General features: G+C 46.1%; 14 non-coding genes across 14 annotated transcripts; all 14 read right to left on the minus strand.

Moving 5' to 3' along the window:
• Positions 1-5,119: 5,119 nt before the first annotated feature.
• LOC116407219 lies at positions 5,120-5,310 on the minus strand. The gene has a single exon (XR_004220180.1). It is a non-coding gene; the product is annotated as a U2 spliceosomal RNA (small nuclear RNA).
• Positions 5,311-5,824: 514 nt separating this feature from the next.
• LOC116407389 lies at positions 5,825-6,015 on the minus strand. The gene has a single exon (XR_004220299.1). It is a non-coding gene; the product is annotated as a U2 spliceosomal RNA (small nuclear RNA).
• Positions 6,016-6,527: 512 nt separating this feature from the next.
• LOC116407220 lies at positions 6,528-6,718 on the minus strand. Its single transcript, XR_004220181.1, has one exon. It is a non-coding gene; the product is annotated as a U2 spliceosomal RNA (small nuclear RNA).
• Positions 6,719-7,228: 510 nt separating this feature from the next.
• On the minus strand, positions 7,229-7,419 carry LOC116407221. Its single transcript, XR_004220182.1, has one exon. It is a non-coding gene; the product is annotated as a U2 spliceosomal RNA (small nuclear RNA).
• A 511-nt stretch (positions 7,420-7,930) lies between these two features.
• Positions 7,931-8,121, minus strand: LOC116407222. Its single transcript, XR_004220183.1, has one exon. It is a non-coding gene; the product is annotated as a U2 spliceosomal RNA (small nuclear RNA).
• A 512-nt stretch (positions 8,122-8,633) lies between these two features.
• Positions 8,634-8,823, minus strand: LOC116407246. Its single transcript, XR_004220207.1, has one exon. It is a non-coding gene; the product is annotated as a U2 spliceosomal RNA (small nuclear RNA).
• Positions 8,824-12,073: 3,250 nt separating this feature from the next.
• On the minus strand, positions 12,074-12,269 carry LOC116407319. The gene has a single exon (XR_004220274.1). It is a non-coding gene; the product is annotated as a U2 spliceosomal RNA (small nuclear RNA).
• Positions 12,270-18,293: 6,024 nt separating this feature from the next.
• On the minus strand, positions 18,294-18,484 carry LOC116407223. Its single transcript, XR_004220184.1, has one exon. It is a non-coding gene; the product is annotated as a U2 spliceosomal RNA (small nuclear RNA).
• Positions 18,485-18,995: 511 nt separating this feature from the next.
• Positions 18,996-19,186, minus strand: LOC116407224. The gene has a single exon (XR_004220185.1). It is a non-coding gene; the product is annotated as a U2 spliceosomal RNA (small nuclear RNA).
• A 511-nt stretch (positions 19,187-19,697) lies between these two features.
• Positions 19,698-19,888, minus strand: LOC116407225. The gene has a single exon (XR_004220186.1). It is a non-coding gene; the product is annotated as a U2 spliceosomal RNA (small nuclear RNA).
• Positions 19,889-20,399: 511 nt separating this feature from the next.
• Positions 20,400-20,590, minus strand: LOC116407226. The gene has a single exon (XR_004220187.1). It is a non-coding gene; the product is annotated as a U2 spliceosomal RNA (small nuclear RNA).
• A 511-nt stretch (positions 20,591-21,101) lies between these two features.
• On the minus strand, positions 21,102-21,292 carry LOC116407228. Its single transcript, XR_004220189.1, has one exon. It is a non-coding gene; the product is annotated as a U2 spliceosomal RNA (small nuclear RNA).
• A 512-nt stretch (positions 21,293-21,804) lies between these two features.
• LOC116407229 lies at positions 21,805-21,995 on the minus strand. Its single transcript, XR_004220190.1, has one exon. It is a non-coding gene; the product is annotated as a U2 spliceosomal RNA (small nuclear RNA).
• A 514-nt stretch (positions 21,996-22,509) lies between these two features.
• Positions 22,510-22,700, minus strand: LOC116407230. Its single transcript, XR_004220191.1, has one exon. It is a non-coding gene; the product is annotated as a U2 spliceosomal RNA (small nuclear RNA).
• Positions 22,701-23,062: the final 362 nt, after the last annotated feature.

The following is a 23,062-nucleotide window of genomic DNA, read 5'->3' on the forward strand; positions in this document are numbered from 1 at the left end:
ATCATATACACAACCATTTCTGGGACATTTGGGGTTATTTAATAAACCTCTTAAGTACTGGAAGTTCCTTACTGGCAAGCAATCATGAACTACTGCCCATGCCAAATCCTTTTGACTATTGGTAAGATTTTTATTCAGTACCATATTCCAGATGTTTTTAGAAACTTTAGCGTTAAATTTTTCAACCGGGTATATTAATTCATTTTTTTTAAAACTTTTAACTATTTGTTTTGCGTTTACAAGCTCAGTAAAATCAAATGTATTTAAATTATATTTTCTCACTATTTTCTCTAAAATCACATAAAACCTACTGATTTTTAAAAGCGCGCGGTTTATTTAAATCAATTCCCAACCATTTATATTTATTAAAGAACCAACCTCCGCTATATTTTATAAAATTGGACACAATACTCTTTTTTTAACAACCTAAAAATAAAAGCAGCATGTTTTAATGATAAAAAAAGTCTTAGGTCAGGCACACCTCTACCCCCGTTATCTATATCTTTATACATAATTTCTCTTTTTATTTTCTCCATTTTAGATCCCCATATAAAAACGAAGATTTCTCTTATAAATTTCCTCATGTACAAATCCGATGGTAAAAACACAATAGACACATATAATAAAAGGGATAAAATTACGGCCTTAATAATTAAAACTTTCCCTACAATTGACAGGTTCCTTAGTTTCCAAAAACCCAATTTTCTCCTAATTTTACTCAACACAACCGCCCAATCGTCTTCACCCGAGAGAGACTGGTTAAAAGTAATCCCTAATATTTTTACACTACTCTTAATAACTTTGAATTTACAGAACATATCAAAATTCCAGTTCCCATAAGCGCAACATGTTGATTTACTCAAATTCAGACTCAATCCAGATATACATTTAAAACAACCTGTAATAAAACATACCCTATTAATAGAAGTTGAGTTCCTACATATCACTACCACATCATCCATGTACGCTAAACATTTCACTTCCTTTCCTCCACCTCCAGGAATCTTTATACCCTTAATTAATTTATCTCTTCTAAAAAATTGTACTAAAGGCTCCATGATGCAAATAAATAAAATGGGAGATAAAGGACAACCCTGTCTCACTCCTGATTGTATATTAATTTTTTTTGTTAAAAACCCATTAACTAAAACCTTACTTTCAACCTTATTATATAAAATTTTAATCATTTTAATAAAATCAATAGGCAAATTCATTTTTTCTAAAACAAGGAACATAAAATCATGTGATATACTGTCAAATGCTTTTTCAAAATCTAAAGAAAAAAGACTGACACCCTGATCTCTATCTAAAACATCGTATAACATATCCCTTATTAATATCACGTTTTCCCAAATCATTCTTCCTGGTACTGCACAATTCTGACCCTCTTCAATCACGATGTTTATTATTTTCCTAAATCTATTAGCTATAACTTTCGCCATAATTTTGTAATCCACGTTTAACAATGTTATTGGCCTATAATTTTTAATGTTTTCTTTATCTTCCTTTTTATATATAAGGGTTACCAAACCTTCTTTTTGAGATTGTGTCAGTTCACCTTTTTTAAAACACTCATTCACCAAATCGCACAAATCATACTTAATAAAATCCCAAAATTTTAAGTAAAATTCCACAGTCAAGCCATCTAATCCCGGAGATTTATTTTTAGAAAAACTTTTAACTGCCTCCTCTAATTCAAACATGGTGATTTCCCCTTTAAAACCTTTTGCTCATTTAAATTAAGGCATCTATTTAAATTATTTAAAAAACATCTCCGCAAACTTTTATCTATAATTTCCTTTTTACCTAATAATATTATAAAAATTAAAAAACGACATCTAAAATATATTATATCATTTAATACCATTAGTCTTACGATCTGATTATTATTTTTATTTTAACACATTCTAAAAAAGAAGCTTTGAACACTTTTCATTTTCTTCAAAATCTTCACTCTAGAATTAAAAAATTTCTTTTCCCCTTCGTTCAATCCACTTTTAATATTCTTTTTCACATCATCAATTCCTTATTAAAATCGTATCCTAGTTTCTCTAAAAGCCAACATTCCTTGTAACGAGAATTTAAAAGCTTAAAATGACTCCATTCTTTTTTCTTTTTCTTTATACCATTCCTTATAAAAAAATAATTACATTCATTTTTAACCCAATCCCACCATACACTCTTAGAAACAAAGTCTCTTCATACTTTTCAAAAATTAATTTATTTTCAAACAATTCACATATCCTTGCATCCTCTAACAATAAATAGTTCAACTTCCAAGGACCTTCTTGCTGTACTTGTTATATTTTCTGCACCCATTGACACACACAATATTTTATGGTCAGAAATCCACTAATTATTAACTCAAAATCATGTATTTGAAATTCATTTGAACAAAAAACAAAAATCTATTCTGGATTGACTATTTTTATTTGCCCAAGTAAAACCACTTTTATCTCCGTGTTTAACCTCCATGCATCTTTTAGATCAAAATCTTTTATCAATTTTTAAGAACAACAGAAGATTTATCTAATTTATTACTTCCAATCCTATCTTTCCCTTCTATTATGGCAATTAAAATCCCCCAGCACAATAATAGGCTCTGAACCCACCAAAAAAATAACTAATTTTCTCAAATAACTTAATTCTATCATTTTTACCTGTATTCCCATAGACACACATAATTTTGACTTTAAACCCCCAAACAACCCTTAACACAAAAAGCTCTACCTGGCTCGATTTCAAAATAACTTTCAAAAACAAAGAATCACCTTAATTAATAATCCTATACCGGAGTTTTTTATATTATTTTCCCCTGAAAAAAAAAGAAGGTCCCCATTTCCAAGAATCTGATAGCAACTTATAATTTTTACAAACTCAATGCCACACTCTTGCATACAAAAAAATCGGTATTTAATGTGGGCCACAAAATCAAAAATTCCATTTCTTCTACCTATATTCTTGATGCTTCTCACATTCAGGGGACCCCACACTTTATAAGCATCAAAAGGAAGAATTAAGGGGAAAGCAAAAAAAGGAAGGAGAAAAAACCAAACTAAAAACACCAAGGTCAAAAATCAGTCAAAATTACCAAAAACACAAAAAGGAAGTAAATCACCCCGGGTCATTCTTACTTCCTTCGGGAAAACAGTCAGGAGTCGCACTCAAGCGACTCCAAGCCTCTGTCCACTCTTGCCGAGAATTCGCTTTCACTAACAGGAGAGAAGACACTTAGATCCCATACTGTCTATTGTCCACACACCTTCTTCTTCTTCCACCACTTCTATTTGATCTTCTTCTCTTTCTCCTTCTTCTCTCTCCATCACTACAACCCTCACTTCTTCTTCCACATTTTCTTTCCCGCGATCTTTTCTTTTCGATCTCTTTTCGACAATTCTTTCTTCCTCTGCATTCTCCTCCTCTCCTTCTTCCTCACTTCTTATCTCACTCTCCTCATCCGAGAAAACACCTTCGGTCCTTCGTTCTTCCTTTTGTCACCTCTGGTCATTTTTTTTGCCTTTTTCCCTTCCAGTATGGTTAATTTTTGGCTTACCACTGGGCGTGCTTCATTTTCGACTGGGTTCTGTTCCACCCTCACACTTCTTTGGGGTACTTGGTTCTTATTTTCTTTCCCAGCAGGATCTTTTTTACTTTACTGGCATATGAAGATTTAGTGGCAGTTCATTATATGGTGCCCTTCTTACATCACAAATGGAACATCTGGGAATTATCTTGCATTCCTCATCATCATGGCCCATACCAGCACAAACTCGGCACACCAAACCAACTGTACAGCTGGTTTGACATATGACCAAAATCATTACGATTTCCAACAAAAAAGTCGGCATACCTGAGGTACTTCAGAAATCCTCGGTTTCCTCTCAAGCTGATGGTCTGAATGGGTGGTCCAGTCCATCTTCAGATGGAGTTATCATACCTTCAGCTTGACTCTGAACAGCTTTTTACCGGTCCAGATTCCTGTACTCATTAAGAACATCTTTTACATACTCTGCCTCCTCAAAAATCATTTTCATATACTCCAGAACCTCTTTAGTGGGAACATAAGTATTATACATTGAGACAGTAACCATTCTCACATTATCTTGATGCTTAAAGCTTACCTTACATCCAGAAAACTTTTCATCTTGCTGCTTCTCCATAAAACTTTACGGAAATCATGGTATTTCACTGCTCATGAAACACAAGCTCATAGATTCCCCTGTTGTAATATTCCGGTAGGCAAACAAATCCTTTGGCGTAATTCCACATTCTTTCAGCAGAGTTTCCACCACAAAAAACAATCCAGCAGCTCCACGATGTTCTTCTGGTATCGTCCACAAACAGCTGTATTCTTGTATCTGGTTTGTAGATCCGATGGTGTTCCAAATAAATCCTCCATCTTCTTGAAGGAAGCTACCCTTCACCACACAAGGTGGATCCCGGGCACTTCAAATTTGATCCCTCCTCAAAACTTAAAACGGTTTCCTCCCAATAGCAGCAGCTGGCTTAAGACTCCGGTAGGAGCCGATGCCAGAAGGCCGAGAATCAAGCGTTTCAGTCACACTTTCAGCAAAAATCCAATGGATCTTTGGCCAAAGGCCCGAGAAGCGATAACCCGAATTGCGCACGCACCGACGGGCCCAGATCCTCGCTTGCTCTACCTCCATGGGGAGAGAGAGGGGCCATAACGCTTCCTCCTGCACCTACACTATCCTCCCCAAAACCCCAACCCCCACCTCACACACAAGCCCCCACATTACAGCATCTCGGATATCTTCTACAGCCCTTCTCTGGCTCTGGTCTCTTTGCGGGCTGCAGCCGACGACCACTCAGCACCGCAACAGCAACTTCACCACTCTCCCAGAAGCCAACATTTACATAGCCCCGCCTCTTTCTGGCGCACACAATCAAGCACACAACGAGCTCCTGCAACGAGTCCGGCTGAAAGGGCATCACACCAAACAACGGGCGGATGACGACATTACAGCAAACTGTCTCCTGCAAAGTCTTGCAAAGTTCTTTTTTCCCCTTCCTTGGGCTGCTTGTTGCTGCTGTTTCTTTGCACTTGTTGTGCTGCTGCTGCAGATTCGAGCTTGTTCTGATTTTTCAAACTGGATAAGAGAGGTGCACCGGTCCTGGAGGTACTGCAATACCAGGTCGATGCGTGGAGTGGACAGAGCAAGCTCTTCTTCCATCTCCCTGTTCCAAAAATCCATTTAATATATGGTCCCCAGATAGGGGACGTATCAGATATTAAACTGATAAGAACAGATACTACACTTGATCTTAGCCAAAAGGCCGAGAAGCGATAACCCGAATTGCGCACGCACCGACGGGCCCAGATCCTCGCTTGCTCTACCTCCATGGGGAGAGGAGAGGGGCCATAACGCTTCCTCCTGCACCTACACTATCCTCCCCCCCAAAACCCCCAACCCCCACCTCACACACAAGCCCCCACATTACAGCATCTCGGATATCTTCTACAGCCCTTCTCTGGCTCTGGTCTCTTTGCGGGCTGCAGCCGACGACCACTCAGCACCGCAACAGCAACTTCACCACTCTCCCAGAAGCCAACATTTACATAGCCCCGCCTCTTTCTGGCGCACACAATCAAGCACACAACGAGCTCCTGCAACGAGTCCCGGCTGAAAGGGCATCACACCAAACAACGGGCGGATGACGACATTAACAGCAAACTGTCTCCTGCAAAGTCTTGCAAAGTTCTTTTTCCCCTTCCTTGGGCTGCTTGTTGCTGCTGTTTCTTTGCACTTGTTGTGCTGCTGCTGCAGATTCGAGCTTGTTCTGATTTTTCAAACTGGATAAGAGAGGTTGCACCGGTCCTGGAGGTACTGCAATACCAGGTCGATGCGTGGAGTGGACAGAGCAAGCTCTTCTTCCATCTCCCTGTTCCAAAAATCCATTTAATATATGGTCCCCAGATAGGGGACGTATCAGATATTAAACTGATAAGAACAGATACTACACTTGATCTTAGCCAAAAGGCCGAGAAGCGATAACCCGAATTGCGCACGCACCGACGGGCCCAGATCCTCGCTTGCTCTACCTCCATGGGGAGAGAGAGGGGCCATAACGCTTCCTCCTGCACCTACACTATCCTCCCCCCAAAACCCCAACCCCCACCTCACACACAAGCCCCCACATTACAGCATCTCGGATATCTTCTACAGCCCTTCTCTGGCTCTGGTCTCTTTGCGGGGCTGCAGCCGACGACCACTCAGCACCGCAACAGCAACTTCACCACTCTCCCAGAAGCCAACATTTACATAGCCCCGCCTCTTTCTGGCGCACACAATCAAGCACACAACGAGCTCCTGCAACGAGTCCCGGCTGAAAGGGCATCACACCAAACAACGGGCGGATGACGACATTAACAGCAAACTGTCTCCTGCAAAGTCTTGCAAAGTTCTTTTTTCCCCTTCCTTGGGCTGCTTGTTGCTGCTGTTTCTTTGCACTTGTTGTGCTGCTGCTGCAGATTCGAGCTTGTTCTGATTTTTCAAACTGGATAAGAGAGGTGCACCGGTCCTGGAGGTACTGCAATACCAGGTCGATGCGTGGAGTGGACAGAGCAAGCTCTTCTTCCATCTCCCTGTTCCAAAAATCCATTTAATATATGGTCCCCAGATAGGGGACGTATCAGATATTAAACTGATAAGAACAGATACTACACTTGATCTTAGCCAAAAGGCCGAGAAGCGATAACCCGAATTGCGCACGCACCGACGGGCCCAGATCCTCGCTTGCTCTACCTCCATGGGGAGAGAGAGGGGCCATAACGCTTCCTCCTGCACCTACACTATCCTCCCCCAAAACCCCAACCCCCACCTCACACACAAGCCCCCACATTACAGCATCTCGGATATCTTCTACAGCCCTTCTCTGGCTCTGGTCTCTTTGCGGGCTGCAGCCGACGACCACTCAGCACCGCAACAGCAACTTCACCACTCTCCCAGAAGCCAACATTTACATAGCCCCGCCTCTTTCTGGCGCACACAATCAAGCACACAACGAGCTCCTGCAACGAGTCCCGGCTGAAAGGGCATCACACCAAACAACGGGCGGATGACGACATTAACAGCAAACTGTCTCCTGCAAAGTCTTGCAAAGTTCTTTTTTCCCCTTCCTTGGGCTGCTTGTTGCTGCTGTTTCTTTGCACTTGTTGTGCTGCTGCTGCAGATTCGAGCTTGTTCTGATTTTTCAAACTGGATAAGAGAGGTGCACCGGTCCTGGAGGTACTGCAATACCAGGTCGATGCGTGGAGTGGACAGAGCAAGCTCTTCTTCCATCTCCCTGTTCCAAAAATCCATTTAATATATGGTCCCCAGATAGGGGACGTATCAGATATTAAACTGATAAGAACAGATACTACACTTGATCTTAGCCAAAAGGCCGAGAAGCGATAACCCGAATTGCGCACGCACCGACGGGCCCAGATCCTCGCTTGCTCTACCTCCATGGGGAGAGAGAGGGGCCATAACGCTTCCTCCTGCACCTACACTATCCTCCCCCCAAAACCCCAACCCCCACCTCACACACAAGCCCCCACATTACAGCATCTCGGATATCTTCTACAGCCCTTCTCTGGCTCTGGTCTCTTTGCGGGCTGCAGCCGACGACCACTCAGCACCGCAACAGCAACTTCACCACTCTCCCAGAAGCCAACATTTACATAGCCCCGCCTCTTTCTGGCGCACACAATCAAGCACACAACGAGCTCCTGCAACGAGTCCCGGCTGAAAGGGCATCACACCAAACAACGGGCGGATGACGACATTAACAGCAAACTGTCTCCTGCAAAGTCTTGCAAAGTTCTTTTTTCCCCTTCCTTGGGCTGCTTGTTGCTGCTGTTTCTTTGCACTTGTTGTGCTGCTGCTGCAGATTCGAGCTTGTTCTGATTTTTCAAACTGGATAAGAGAGGTGCACCGGTCCTGGAGGTACTGCAATACCAGGTCGATGCGTGGAGTGGACAGAGCAAGCTCTTCTTCCATCTCCCTGTTCCAAAAATCCATTTAATATATGGTCCCCAGATAGGGGACGTATCAGATATTAAACTGATAAGAACAGATACTACACTTGATCTTAGCCAAAAGGCCGAGAAGCGATAACCCGAATTGCGCACGCACCGACGGGCCCAGATCCTCGCTTGCTCTACCTCCATGGGGAGAGAGAGGGGCCATAACGCTTCCTCCTGCACCTACACTATCCTCCCCCCAAAACCCCAACCCCCACCTCACACACAAGCCCCCACATTACAGCATCTCGGATATCTTCTACAGCCCTTCTCTGGCTCTGGTCTCTTTGCGGGCTGCAGCCGACGACCACTCAGCACCGCAACAGCAACTTCACCACTCTCCCAGAAGCCAACATTTACATAGCCCCGCCTCTTTCTGGCGCACACAATCAAGCACACAACGAGCTCCTGCAACGAGTTCCCGGCTGAAAGGGCATCACACCAAACAACGGGCGGATGACGACATTAACAGCAAACTGTCTCCTGCAAAGTCTTGCAAAGTTCTTTTTTCCCCTTCCTTGGGCTGCTTGTTGCTGCTGTTTCTTTGCACTTGTTGTGCTGCTGCTGCAGATTCGAGCTTGTTCTGATTTTTCAAACTGGATAAGAGAGGTGCACCGGTCCTGGAGGTACTGCAATACCAGGTCGATGCGTGGAGTGGACAGAGCAAGCTCTTCTTCCATCTCCCTGTTCCAAAAATCCATTTAATATATGGTCCCCAGAAGGGGACGTATCAGATATTAAACTGATAAGAACAGATACTACACTTGATCTTAGCCAAAAGGCCGAGAAGCGATAACCCGAATGCGCACGCACCGACGGGCCCAGATCCTCGCTTTGCTCTACCTCCATGGGGAGAGAGAGGGGCCATAACGCTTCCGTCCTGCACTTTTACACCTAGATCCTCCCCCCAAAACCCCAACCCCCAACCTCACACACAAGGCCCCGCACATTACAGCTCGATTCTCGAAAATTTTGTAGCAGGTAAGAGGTTCTATCCTTACGGTTAGGGTCACCCCCCTGCCTTTTTTCACCAACCCTAATACAATTGAAATCACCACCCACAAGCAGAGGAGTAGACCCTACGCAAAACAATGGTACAAGTTCTAAAAGCTCGGCTCTTTCTTGCTTATCGGCCGAGGCATACACATTTAAAACGCGGAAAGAAAATCCATTAAAACATAAATGAATTAAAAAGCTCTGCCGGGCTCTATTTCGGTCACAGTCTGAATAGTAATGTTAGAGCCACGGCATAATAAACCTACCCCAGCAGTTTTGTTTTGATTTGACCCAGACCAAACGGATGGGCCCCAGTTCCAGTCCTTCTTTAAAAAACCGTAGTCCATAGCATTTGTCAATGCCGCACTCCTGTAATAAGCAAAGATCAAAGTCCAGAGTCTCAAGGTATGAAAATAAAGCGGCTCTGCGAGCAGAACCCTTAAAGATCTCACGTTGAGAGATGCAATCTAAGGCAGTTCATCTTAGCAGTTTACGTAGGTGCATCCTCCATCCCAGATTCCGATCCTTCTCCACCAGAGATTCCCAGCGATTCCACATCTCCTTCCTCAGGAGACCCGAACTCACCGATATTGACCGGGTCCGACGCGGACGTGTATCTCACCTCCGTTCGAGCCCTGACTTCTCCCTCACTGGAGTTGGATCCAACGACGTACGCCTTCGGACTTCCACACCATCGCCACGCAATCTTTTCTCCGCAGGACGACTGCCACCGCCGATCGCACTCTCAGAAGAACAAGAAGGGGTTTCGCTAACCGTCACGCTCATATCTCGCGGAAGACCCGAGCCAGACCGCTCTGTCTCAGAATCTCCCGAAGTATCAGGTCTGCCTGTCGGCAGACCTGCAGACCTCTTGTTCTTCTTCCATGATGAACAACTTGGTAACCCTCTGGATCTCTGCTTTTTTAAGGGTTACAGGAACCATCTTTACAGGACTGACCACCGCATGTCATCAGCCTTTGCTCCGGTTCCCTTAACGATCCCCTACGGCTCGCAACTTGGCCTCCCTTTGCAGCATCCACTGCCCTAGGGGCAATGAAATCCTGCTTGGGTGCCACTCTGCCCGAATCTGCAACTTTGCTATGGACTATAGCAGACACAGTCCGTCCTTGCCTCGAACCGGAAACCGACTTTCTCCGGACGCCAAAGACCGCAACAGAGGGCTCCTCAACAGGAGGCACCCCCTTGGGTCCTGTCGGTTTTCCGTCAGACTTACCCGACTCGTGTCTGCTTGGGACCGTCCTCGCTGGGGCCAGCTACCGCTGCTGGCCTTTGCTCGGATCCCGAAGGAACTAGAGGCATCGCAGCCTTTTCCGCATAGGTCGCCTTCTTTTTGGCCCTGCTGGGCAGTCTTTGTATATGGCCGGCCTGACCACACAAATTGCAAACCACCTGCATTCGGCATGCAGATGCTATATGACCCGGTTGCCCGCATTTGTTACACCGGATCATGCGCTCTTCAGGACACGCGTCCTGTGTATGCCCAAACAAAAGACAGTTACGACAGAAGAGAGGCATCCCGATATAAAATAGGTAGCCCCTACTCTGCCAATAAGGAAATTCGAAGGCGGGTGCTTAAAACCACCGATTCCTTCAGCATCCCGCCGGAACTTAACAAAAAATTTCCTTTTACCGTTCCAGAATTAGCTGCATTCTTCACCTTATGTGAAAAACGCACTTCGGAACAGAAGCGTTCGAGAAAGGTGACTACTTCAGGCGTATCGATATGAGGATTGTACAAATGATTACCAAAGCACATCCTCTCCACCGGTAAAGCAAACAGAATTTCAGGCCGTCAAGCCTTCCATCCTGTAGATCTTTATTAGAAATTACTGCGTAGATGTTATTGCAGCAGGCTTGAGTGGTGCAGGTGATGGTATACACCCCTCGCCGTTCCTGGTCCTGAAGACAAAGAATATCTTCGCTCCTGAGCGGAGTATCCAAACAGAACCTCCTGGACGATGAATTTCAGGTCCTTCTGTGGGCGATGTTTCTCCTCCACCTCGATCCGGAAGGTATTCTTGATGCGAGTTTCCCCAGGTGGAAACTCGAAGAGAACTGGCATCTTGGAAGCTCCTTGACACCGTCGAGTCGAAACCTACCTGCAAACAACCTGTCACTTCCACCAAAAGGGTCACTTCCTTGTTATCGGATTGGCCCCTTACCCAAAAGCAGCACGGGACTGAAGTTTTTAGAAAAAACGATGTCCCGAGGCCAAGCAAGGGGGGTACCCAGATACCAAGACTGAGGTTAACGCCCAGCCAAGGCCAAGTGGTGACCAATCAGCTTCCGCAAGCAAGATGGCACAAAATAGGTTTTACCTCTAGGCCGCACGCTACCGTCCGCCTGTCGATCGCAACTCGTTACCCTCAGAAACACTCACCGCCCAATAGCAGCAAGGGCTTAAGTCTCCGAAGAGACGATGCCCCTAGGCCGAGCGGCGAGGGAACCTGGATACCCCTTGGCTAATCTCTCCTGTAGCAAGCTACACTTGATCTTAGCCAAAAGGCCGAGAAGCGATAACCCGAATTGCGCACGCACCGACGGGCCCAGATCCTCGCTTGCTCTACCTCCATGGGGAGAGAGAGGGGCCATAACGCTTCCTCCTGCACCTACACTATCCTCCCCCAAAACCCAACCCCCACCTCACACACAAGCCCCCACATTACAGCATCTCGGATATCTTCTACAGCCCTTCTCTGGCTCTGGTCTCTTTGCGGGCTGCAGCCGACGACCACTCAGCACCGCAACAGCAACTTCACCACTCTCCCAGAAGCCAACATTTACATAGCCCCGCCTCTTTCTGGCGCACACAATCAAGCACACAACGAGCTCCTGCAACGAGTCCCGGCTGAAAGGGCATCACACCAAACAACGGGCGGATGACGACATTAACAGCAAACTGTCTCCTGCAAAGTCTTGCAAAGTTCTTTTTTCCCCTTCCTTGGGCTGCTTGTTGCTGCTGTTTCTTTGCACTTGTTGTGCTGCTGCTGCAGATTCGAGCTTGTTCTGATTTTTCAAACTGGATAAGAGAGGTGCACCGGTCCTGGAGGTACTGCAATACCAGGTCGATGCGTGGAGTGGACAGAGCAAGCTCTTCTTCCATCTCCCTGTTCCAAAAATCCATTTAATATATGGTCCCCAGATAGGGGACGTATCAGATATTAAACTGATAAGAACAGATAAGGTTTCAACAAATAATTTATTTAAAACCAAAATTAAAGATCACCTTTATGGTGCAAGGGTACAGAATAAAAGCAAGGAGTTACATAAAAGGGTAAAATTACAATAAAATGTTCCAAGATGCCAGACCCCACATTGACATGGCTTCATTTTTCCCAAGTAATTTTTTATCCCTTAAGTAATAAATATACATTTCGCTTAGTGCAATCTTTATACAATCATTTACAGAAATAAAATCATGTTTAAAAAGCAAAATGTTCCTTACTTTCCAGATAGCATTTTTAAAACAGTTTAAAATCATCCAACAGATTTCATATTGTTTTACAGATGTGCAGGTAAAAAGTCCATATAAAACATAAAAATGATTAAAATCTTTAAAACCACCAATATGTTTAAAAAGCGGACCAACAGATTTCCATAACTCCTGTGCATAGGGACAGTTCCAAAACAAGTGTAAAATTGTTTCATCTATACAACATGTTTCTCTGGGGCATTTACCTCTGCCCACCAAGCCTCTTCGGTGTTGAAACTCCCGTGTAGGGAGGCATTGGTGGACAATAGCCCAGGCAAGATCCTTGTGAACATTGGCTAGGAACTTTCCAAAGACATTTCGCCATACCTGTTTGGATCTTGCCTCAGAGAAGTTGGACACTGTCAAGACCACATCATCATGTCTCAGTATTTTTGTAACCTTTCTTTGGTCCCCCAACACTTCCGGTTCAATTTCTTTTAGGCGAAACAGTCTTACAGCCTTTTCTAAAACCACATAGTGTTTTGGGGGACATAAAAGCACAGGAGTATTTAGCGGAACCCTGAACCAGGGCTTAAAAACCATACCTGCAGCATATTTTAAAAAACAACTAAAAATGCCATCCGTGTTAAAACATTTAAAACAGAAACAGAAGAATTTGACATAAAAGAATAAAAGAAGATTGGGAACATCTTTACCCCCACATTGTTTACTCTTGTACATACGATCTCTTTTGAGTTTTTCCATTTTAGAACCCCATAGGAACTTAAAACACACTCTTGTTAGTCTCTTAATGTACAAAGAGGAAGGGGGAAAAACCAAGGCAATATGCAACATAATAGGAAGTAAAACCATCTTAATGATTAAAACTTTGCCCTCCATGGTTAAATCTCTCAAGTTCCACATACATGTCTTCTTTTCTAAACGAGTTAAAACAATGTCCCAGTTAAGATCACCTTTGTTTTCGGCATTAAAAATCACCCCTAAAATCTTTATTTGGTTATGTTGCATTTTAACTTCAGGGGCGACAGACATATCAAAAACACCAATACCGAGACAATCACATTTGTGCAAATTAAGCTTAAACCCTGAGGCTCCACAGAAACCTGAAATGTGCAATAAAGATCTTTTTAGAGAGTAGGCAGTTGTACACAGGAGGGTGACATCGTCCATATAGCTCAGCACTTTTACCTGACGGCCACCTCCTCCAGGAACGGGAACGCCTCTGATGATTTTGTCATTTCTTAAAAGGATTAAAAGGGGTTCAATTGCACAAATAAAAAGAAATGGGGACAGAGGACAACCTTGCTTAACCCCGGATTTTAAAAACACATTTTCTGTTAAAAACCCGTTAATAGAAATTTGGCTAAAACAAGAATTATATAAAACCTTAATACCATTTACAATAAAATCAGGCAATGCCATTTTTCTTAAAACTTTAAAAAGGTATTCATGCGAGACACGATCAAATGCTTTTTCAAAATCAAGAGATAAAATTGCAAGTTTTTGTTTTCGGTCATTAGAATACCATATAGCATCCCGAATAACATTGAGGGATTCCGCCATGGTTCTTCCCGGAACCCCACACACCTGATCGGGATGGATTAAAACATTTAAAAATGGCTTAACACGTAAAGAAATTAATTTTGCCATGACTTTGTAATCAACATTCAACAAGGTAATAGGTCTAAAATTCTCAAGTCTCTCTCTGTCCCCTTTTTTAAAAAGCAAAGATACGATGCCCCTCCTCCATGAGGGGGGTAAAACATCAACCTTAAAAGCTTCTTGATACAATAAAAACAAATCATCTTTTAAAATATCCCAAAACCGTAAATAAAATTCAATCGGCAGACCATCCTCGCCAGGGGCTTTCCCAGATGAAAAACTTTTAAAAACCGTAAAAAGTTCTTCCAAAGTAAAATCACGGGTTAAAACCTCCTGATCTAAAACACTTAAATTAGGTTCTAAAACATTAAGACAGTCATTTAAAAGGGATTCGTCAATACATTTCTCATTAAAAAGGAGTTGATAAAAATTAAAAGCAGTATTTAAAATATCATTCATAGAAGTAGCACCGTTCAAAGATAAAATAGGGTCTCTTTTCTCCCGGATTTTCTTAAAAAAGAATCTGGAGCACTTTTCGCCTTCTTCTAAGTGCTTTACATGGGAGTTAAAAATGATTTCTTTACCCTTTTGTTCTAGGCACTTCTTAATTTCTGCTTTTAAAACCAACATGTCATTATCAACATCCACATCAACATCACGTAATTTAAAAAGAGTTTGCATCCGCGTAATTAAAACATAAAACCATTGTTTTTTCTTTTTAGCAACCATCTTACCTGCCTTAATAAAAAAATCTCTTATTTTGGGTTTAGTGCCCTCCCACCAACATAGCATTGAACTGTGGGGATCGCGAGTCAACTGCCACTGTCGGTAGGTCCGCACAAACCGCTTACAGATCTGGTCATCTTCGAGAAGTTGTACATTTAGCCTCCAAAGCCCTTTATCCACTTTCTTTTCCCCTAAAATATTGACCTGGAAAAGTAAAAGCTTGTGGTCTGAAAACACATTGTCTAAAAGAATGCATTTAAAAGGGTTAAAAAGGTCAGATAAAAACATAAAATCAATTCTCGAAGAAATTCTGCCATTCGACCAAGTAAAACCAGGATCTGTATGAGATAAAACCTTCCAAACATCTTTAAGGTTAAAATCATCAGTAAAATTTTGTAGCAGGTAAGAGGTTCTATCCTTACGGTTAGGGTCACCCCCCTGCCTTTTTTCACCAACCCTAATACAATTGAAATCACCACCCACAAGCAGAGGAGTAGACCCTACGCAAAACAATGGTACAAGTTCTAAAAGCTCGGCTCTTTCTTGCTTATCGGCCGAGGCATACACATTTAAAACGCGGAAAGAAAATCCATTAAAACATAAATGAATTAAAATAGCTCTGCCGGGCTCTATTTCGGTCACAGTCTGAATAGTAATGTTAGAGCCACGGCATAATAAACCTACCCCAGCAGTTTTGTTTTGATTTGACCCAGACCAAACGGATGGGCCCCAGTTCCAGTCCTTCTTTAAAAAACCGTAGTCCATAGCATTGTCAATGCCGCACTCCTGTAATAAGCAAAGATCAAAGTCCAGAGTCTCAAGGTATGAAAATAAAGCGGCTCTGCGAGCAGAACCCTTTAAAGATCTCACGTTGAGAGATGCAATCTTAAGGCAGTTCATCTTAGCAGTTTACGTAGGTGCATCCTCCATCCCAGATTCCGATCCTTCTCCACCAGAGATTCCCAGCGATTCCACATCTCCTTCCTCAGGAGACCCGAACTCACCGATATTGACCGGGTCCGACGCGGACGTGTATCTCACCTCCGTTCGAGCCCTGACTTCTCCCTCACTGGAGTTGGATCCAACTGACGTACGCCTTCGGACTTCCACACCATCGCCACGCAATCTTTTCTCCGCAGGACGACTGCCACCGCCGATCGCACTCTCAGAAGAACAAGAAGGGGTTTCGCTAACCGTCACGCTCATATCTCCGGGAAGACCCGAGCCAGACCGCTCTGTCTCAGAATCTCCCGAAGTATCAGTCTGCCTGTCGGCAGACCTGGCAGACCTCTTGTTCTTCTTCCCATGATGAACAACTTGGTAACCCTCTGGATCTCTGCTTTTTTTAAGGGTATCAGGAACCATCTTTACAGGACTGACCACCGGCATGGTCATCAGCCTTTGCTCCGGTTCCCTTAACGATCCCCTACGGCTCGCAACTTGGCCTCCCTTTGCAGCATCCACTGCCCTAGGGGCAATGAAATCCTGCTTGGGTGCCACTCTGCCCGAATCTGCAACTTTGCTATGGACTATAGCAGACACAGTCCGTCCTTGCTCTGAACCGGAAACCGACTTTCTCCGGACGCCAAAGACCGCAACAGAGGGCTCCTCAACAGGAGGCACCCCCTTGGGTCCTGTCGGTTTTCCGTCAGACTTACCCGACTCGTGTCTGCTTGGGACCGTCCTCGCTGGGCCAGCTACCGCTGCTGGCCTTTGCTCGGATCCCGAAGGAACTAGAGGCATCGCAGCCTTTTCCGCATAGGTCGCCTTCTTTTTGGCCCTGCTGGGGCAGTCTTTGTATATGTGGCCGGCCTGACCACACAAATTGCAAACCACCTGCATTCGGCATGCAGATGCTATATGACCCGGTTGCCCGCATTTGTTACACCGGATCATGCGCTCTTCAGGACACGCGTCCTGTGTATGCCCAAACAAAAGACAGTTACGACAGAAGAGAGGCATCCCCGGATAAAATAGGTAGCCCCTACTTCTGCCAATAAGGAAATTCGAAGGCGGGTGCTTAAAACCACCGATTCCTTCAGCATCCCGCCGGAACTTAACAAAAAATTTCCTTTTACCGTTCCAGAAGTTAGCTGCATTCTTCACCTTATGTGAAAAACGCACTTCGGAACAGAAGCGTTCGAGAAAGGTGACTACTTCAGGCGTATCGATATGAGGATTGTACAAATGGATTACCAAAGGCACATCCTCGTCACCGTAAAGCAAACAGAATTTCAGGCCGTCAAGCCTTCCATCCTGTAGATCTTTATTAGAAATTACTGCGTAGATGTTATTGCAGCAGGCTTGAGTGGTGCAGGTGATGGTATACACCCCTCGCCGTTCCTGGTCCTGAAGACAAAGAATATCTTCGCTCCTGAGGCGGAGTATCCCAAACAGAACCTCCTGGACGATGAATTTCAGGTCCTTCTGTGGGCGATGTTTCTCCTCCACCTCGATCCGGAAGGTATTCTTGATGCGAGTTTCCCCAGGTGGAAACTCGAAGAGAACTGGCATCTTGGAAGCTCCTTGACACCGTCGAGTCGAAACCTACCTGCAAACAACCTGTCACTTCCACCAAAAGGGTCACTTCCTTGTTATCCGGGATTGGCCCCTTACCCAAAAGCAGCACGGGACTGAAGTTTTTAAGAAAAAACGATGTCCCGAGGCCAAGCAAGGGGGGTACCCAGATACCAAGACTGAGGTTTAACGCCCAGCCAAGGCCAAGTGGTGACCAATCAGCTTCCGCAAGCAAGATGGCACAAAATAGGTTTTACCTCTAGGCCGCACGCTACCGTCCGCCTGTCGATCGCAACTCGTTACCCTCAGAAACACTCACCGCCCAATAGCAGCAAGGGGCTTAAGTCTCCGAAGAGACGATGCCCCTAGGCCGAGCGGCGAGGGAACCTGGATACCCCTTGGCTAATCTCTCCTGTAGCAAGCTACACTTGATCTTAGCCAAGAGGCCGAGAAGCGATAACCCGAATTGCGCACGCACCGACGGGCCCAGATCCTCGCTTGCTCTACCTCCATGGGGAGAGAGAGGGGCCATAACGCTTCCTCCTGCACCTACACTATCCTCCCCCCAAAACCCCAACCCCCACCTCACACACAAGCCCCCACATTACAGCATCTCGGATATCTTCTACAGCCCTTCTCTGGCTCTGGTCTCTTTGCGGGCTGCAGCCGACGACCACTCAGCACCGCAACAGCAACTTCACCACTCTCCCAGAAGCCAACATTTACATAGCCCCGCCTCTTTCTGGCGCACACAATCAAGCACACAACGAGCTCCTGCAACGAGTCCCGGCTGAAAGGGCATCACACCAAACAACGGGCGGATGACGACATTAACAGCAAACTGTCTCCTGCAAAGTCTTGCAAAGTTCTTTTTTCCCCTTCCTTGGGCTGCTTGTTGCTGCTGTTTCTTTGCACTTGTTGTGCTGCTGCTGCAGATTCGAGCTTGTTCTGATTTTTCAAACTGGATAAGAGAGGTGCACCGGTCCTGGAGGTACTGCAATACCAGGTCGATGCGTGGAGTGGACAGAGCAAGCTCTTCTTCCATCTCCCTGTTCCAAAAATCCATTTAATATATGGTCCCCAGATAGGGGACGTATCAGATATTAAACTGATAAGAACAGATACTACACTTGATCTTAGCCAAAAGGCCGAGAAGCGATAACCCGAATTGCGCACGCACCGACGGGCCCAGATCCTCGCTTGCTCTACCTCCATGGGGAGAGAGAGGGGCCATAACGCTTCCTCCTGCACCTACACTATCCTCCCCCCAAAACCCCAACCCCCACCTCACACACAAGCCCCCACATTACAGCATCTCGGATATCTTCTACAGCCCTTCTCTGGCTCTGGTCTCTTTGCGGGCTGCAGCCGACGACCACTCAGCACCGCAACAGCAACTTCACCACTCTCCCAGAAGCCAACATTTACATAGCCCCGCCTCTTTCTGGCGCACACAATCAAGCACACAACGAGCTCCTGCAACGAGTCCCGGCTGAAAGGGCATCACACCAAACAACGGGCGGATGACGACATTAACAGCAAACTGTCTCCTGCAAAGTCTTGCAAAGTTCTTTTTTCCCCTTCCTTGGGCTGCTTGTTGCTGCTGTTTCTTTGCACTTGTTGTGCTGCTGCTGCAGATTCGAGCTTGTTCTGATTTTTCAAACTGGATAAGAGAGGTGCACCGGTCCTGGAGGTACTGCAATACCAGGTCGATGCGTGGAGTGGACAGAGCAAGCTCTTCTTCCATCTCCCTGTTCCAAAAATCCATTTAATATATGGTCCCCAGATAGGGGACGTATCAGATATTAAACTGATAAGAACAGATACTACACTTGATCTTAGCCAAAAGGCCGAGAAGCGATAACCCGAATTGCGCACGCACCGACGGGCCCAGATCCTCGCTTGCTCTACCTCCATGGGGAGAGAGAGGGGCCATAACGCTTCCTCCTGCACCTACACTATCCTCCCCCCAAAACCCCAACCCCCACCTCACACACAAGCCCCCACATTACAGCATCTCGGATATCTTCTACAGCCCTTCTCTGGCTCTGGTCTCTTTGCGGGCTGCAGCCGACGACCACTCAGCACCGCAACAGCAACTTCACCACTCTCCCAGAAGCCAACATTTACATAGCCCCGCCTCTTTCTGGCGCACACAATCAAGCACACAACGAGCTCCTGCAACGAGTCCCGGCTGAAAGGGCATCACACCAAACAACGGGCGGATGACGACATTAACAGCAAACTGTCTCCTGCAAAGTCTTGCAAAGTTCTTTTTTCCCCTTCCTTGGGCTGCTTGTTGCTGCTGTTTCTTTGCACTTGTTGTGCTGCTGCTGCAGATTCGAGCTTGTTCTGATTTTTCAAACTGGATAAGAGAGGTGCACCGGTCCTGGAGGTACTGCAATACCAGGTCGATGCGTGGAGTGGACAGAGCAAGCTCTTCTTCCATCTCCCTGTTCCAAAAATCCATTTAATATATGGTCCCCAGATAGGGGACGTATCAGATATTAAACTGATAAGAACAGATACTACACTTGATCTTAGCCAAAAGGCCGAGAAGCGATAACCCGAATTGCGCACGCACCGACGGGCCCAGATCCTCGCTTGCTCTACCTCCATGGGGAGAGAGAGGGGCCATAACGCTTCCTCCTGCACCTACACTATCCTCCCCCCAAAACCCCAACCCCCACCTCACACACAAGCCCCCACATTACAGCATCTCGGATATCTTCTACAGCCCTTCTCTGGCTCTGGTCTCTTTGCGGGCTGCAGCCGACGACCACTCAGCACCGCAACAGCAACTTCACCACTCTCCCAGAAGCCAACATTTACATAGCCCCGCCTCTTTCTGGCGCACACAATCAAGCACACAACGAGCTCCTGCAACGAGTCCCGGCTGAAAGGGCATCACACCAAACAACGGGCGGATGACGACATTAACAGCAAACTGTCTCCTGCAAAGTCTTGCAAAGTTCTTTTTTCCCCTTCCTTGGGCTGCTTGTTGCTGCTGTTTCTTTGCACTTGTTGTGCTGCTGCTGCAGATTCGAGCTTGTTCTGATTTTTCAAACTGGATAAGAGAGGTGCACCGGTCCTGGAGGTACTGCAATACCAGGTCGATGCGTGGAGTGGACAGAGCAAGCTCTTCTTCCATCTCCCTGTTCCAAAAATCCATTTAATATATGGTCCCCAGATAGGGGACGTATCAGATATTAAACTGATAAGAACAGATACTACACTTGATCTTAGCCAAAAGGCCGAGAAGCGATAACCCGAATTGCGCACGCACCGACGGGCCCAGATCCTCGCTTGCTCTACCTCCATGGGGAGAGAGAGGGGCCATAACGCTTCCTCCTGCACCTACACTATCCTCCCCCCAAAACCCCAACCCCCACCTCACACACAAGCCCCCACATTACAGCATCTCGGATATCTTCTACAGCCCTTCTCTGGCTCTGGTCTCTTTGCGGGCTGCAGCCGACGACCACTCAGCACCGCAACAGCAACTTCACCACTCTCCCAGAAGCCAACATTTACATAGCCCCGCCTCTTTCTGGCGCACACAATCAAGCACACAACGAGCTCCTGCAACGAGTCCCGGCTGAAAGGGCATCACACCAAACAACGGGCGGATGACGACATTAACAGCAAACTGTCTCCTGCAAAGTCTTGCAAAGTTCTTTTTTCCCCTTCCTTGGGCTGCTTGTTGCTGCTGTTTCTTTGCACTTGTTGTGCTGCTGCTGCAGATTCGAGCTTGTTCTGATTTTTCAAACTGGATAAGAGAGGTGCACCGGTCCTGGAGGTACTGCAATACCAGGTCGATGCGTGGAGTGGACAGAGCAAGCTCTTCTTCCATCTCCCTGTTCCAAAAATCCATTTAATATATGGTCCCCAGATAGGGGACGTATCAGATATTAAACTGATAAGAACAGATACTACACTTGATCTTAGCCAAAAGGCCGAGAAGCGATAACCCGAATTGCGCACGCACCGACGGGCCCAGATCCTCGCTTGCTCTACCTCCATGGGGAGAGAGAGGGGCCATAACGCTTCCTCCTGCACCTACACTATCCTCCCCCCAAAACCCCAACCCCCACCTCACACACAAGCCCCCACATTACAGCATCTCGGATATCTTCTACAGCCCTTCTCTGGCTCTGGTCTCTTTGCGGGCTGCAGCCGACGACCACTCAGCACCGCAACAGCAACTTCACCACTCTCCCAGAAGCCAACATTTACATAGCCCCGCCTCTTTCTGGCGCACACAATCAAGCACACAACGAGCTCCTGCAACGAGTCCCGGCTGAAAGGGCATCACACCAAACAACGGGCGGGATGACGACATTAACAGCAAACTGTCTCCTGCAAAGTCTTGCAAAGTTCTTTTTTCCCCTTCCTTGGGCTGCTTGTTGCTGCTGTTTCTTTGCACTTGTTGTGCTGCTGCTGCAGATTCGAGCTTGTTCTGATTTTTCAAACTGGATAAGAGAGGTGCACCGGTCCTGGAGGTACTGCAATACCAGGTCGATGCGTGGAGTGGACAGAGCAAGCTCTTCTTCCATCTCCCTGTTCCAAAAATCCATTTAATATATGGTCCCCAGATAGGGGACGTATCAGATATTAAACTGATAAGAACAGATACTACACTTGATCTTAGCCAAAAGGCCGAGAAGCGATAACCCGAATTGCGCACGCACCGACGGGCCCAGATCCTCGCTTGCTCTACCTCCATGGGGAGAGAGAGGGGCCATAACGCTTCCTCCTGCACCTACACTATCCTCCCCCCCAAAACCCCAACCCCCACCTCACACACAAGCCCCCACATTACAGGCATCTCGGATATCTTCTACAGCCCTTCTCTGGCTCTGGTCTCTTTGCGGGCTGCAGCCGACGACCACTCAGCACCGCAACAGCAACTTCACCACTCTCCCAGAAGCCAACATTTACATAGCCCCGCCTCTTTCTGGCGCACACAATCAAGCACACAACGAGCTCCTGCAACGAGTCCCGGCTGAAAGGGCATCACACCAAACAACGGGCGGATGACGACATTAACAGCAAACTGTCTCCTGCAAAGTCTTGCAAAGTTCTTTTTTCCCCTTCCTTGGGGCTGCTTGTTGCTGCTGTTTCTTTGCACTTGTTGTGCTGCTGCTGCAGATTCGAGCTTGTTCTGATTTTTCAAACTGGATAAGAGAGGTGCACCGGTCCTGGAGGTACTGCAATACCAGGTCGATGCGTGGAGTGGACAGAGCAAGCTCTTCTTCCATCTCCCTGTTCCAAAAATCCATTTAATATATGGTCCCCAGATAGGGGACGTATCAGATATTAAACTGATAAGAACAGATACTACACTTGATCTTAGCCAAAAGGCCGAGAAGCGATAACCCGAATTGCGCACGCACCGACGGGCCCAGATCCTCGCTTGCTCTACCTCCATGGGAGAGAGAGGGGCCATAACGCTTCCTCCTGCACCTACACTATCCTCCCCCCAAAACCCCAAACCCCCACCTCACACACCAAGCCCCCACATTTACAGCATCTCGGATATCTTCTACAGCCCTTCTCTGGCTCTGGTCTCTTTGCGGGCTGCAGCCGACGACCACTCAGCACCGCAACAGCAACTTCACCACTCTCCAGAAGCCAACATTTACATAGCCCCGCCTCTTTCTGGCGCACACAATCAAGCACACAACGAGCTCCTGCAACGAGTTCCCGGCTTGAAAGGGCATCACACCAAACAACGG

Source organism: Xenopus tropicalis, chromosome 8, assembly GCF_000004195.4.
Source record: "Xenopus tropicalis strain Nigerian chromosome 8, UCB_Xtro_10.0, whole genome shotgun sequence".
NCBI lineage: Eukaryota > Metazoa > Chordata > Amphibia > Anura > Pipidae > Xenopus > Xenopus tropicalis.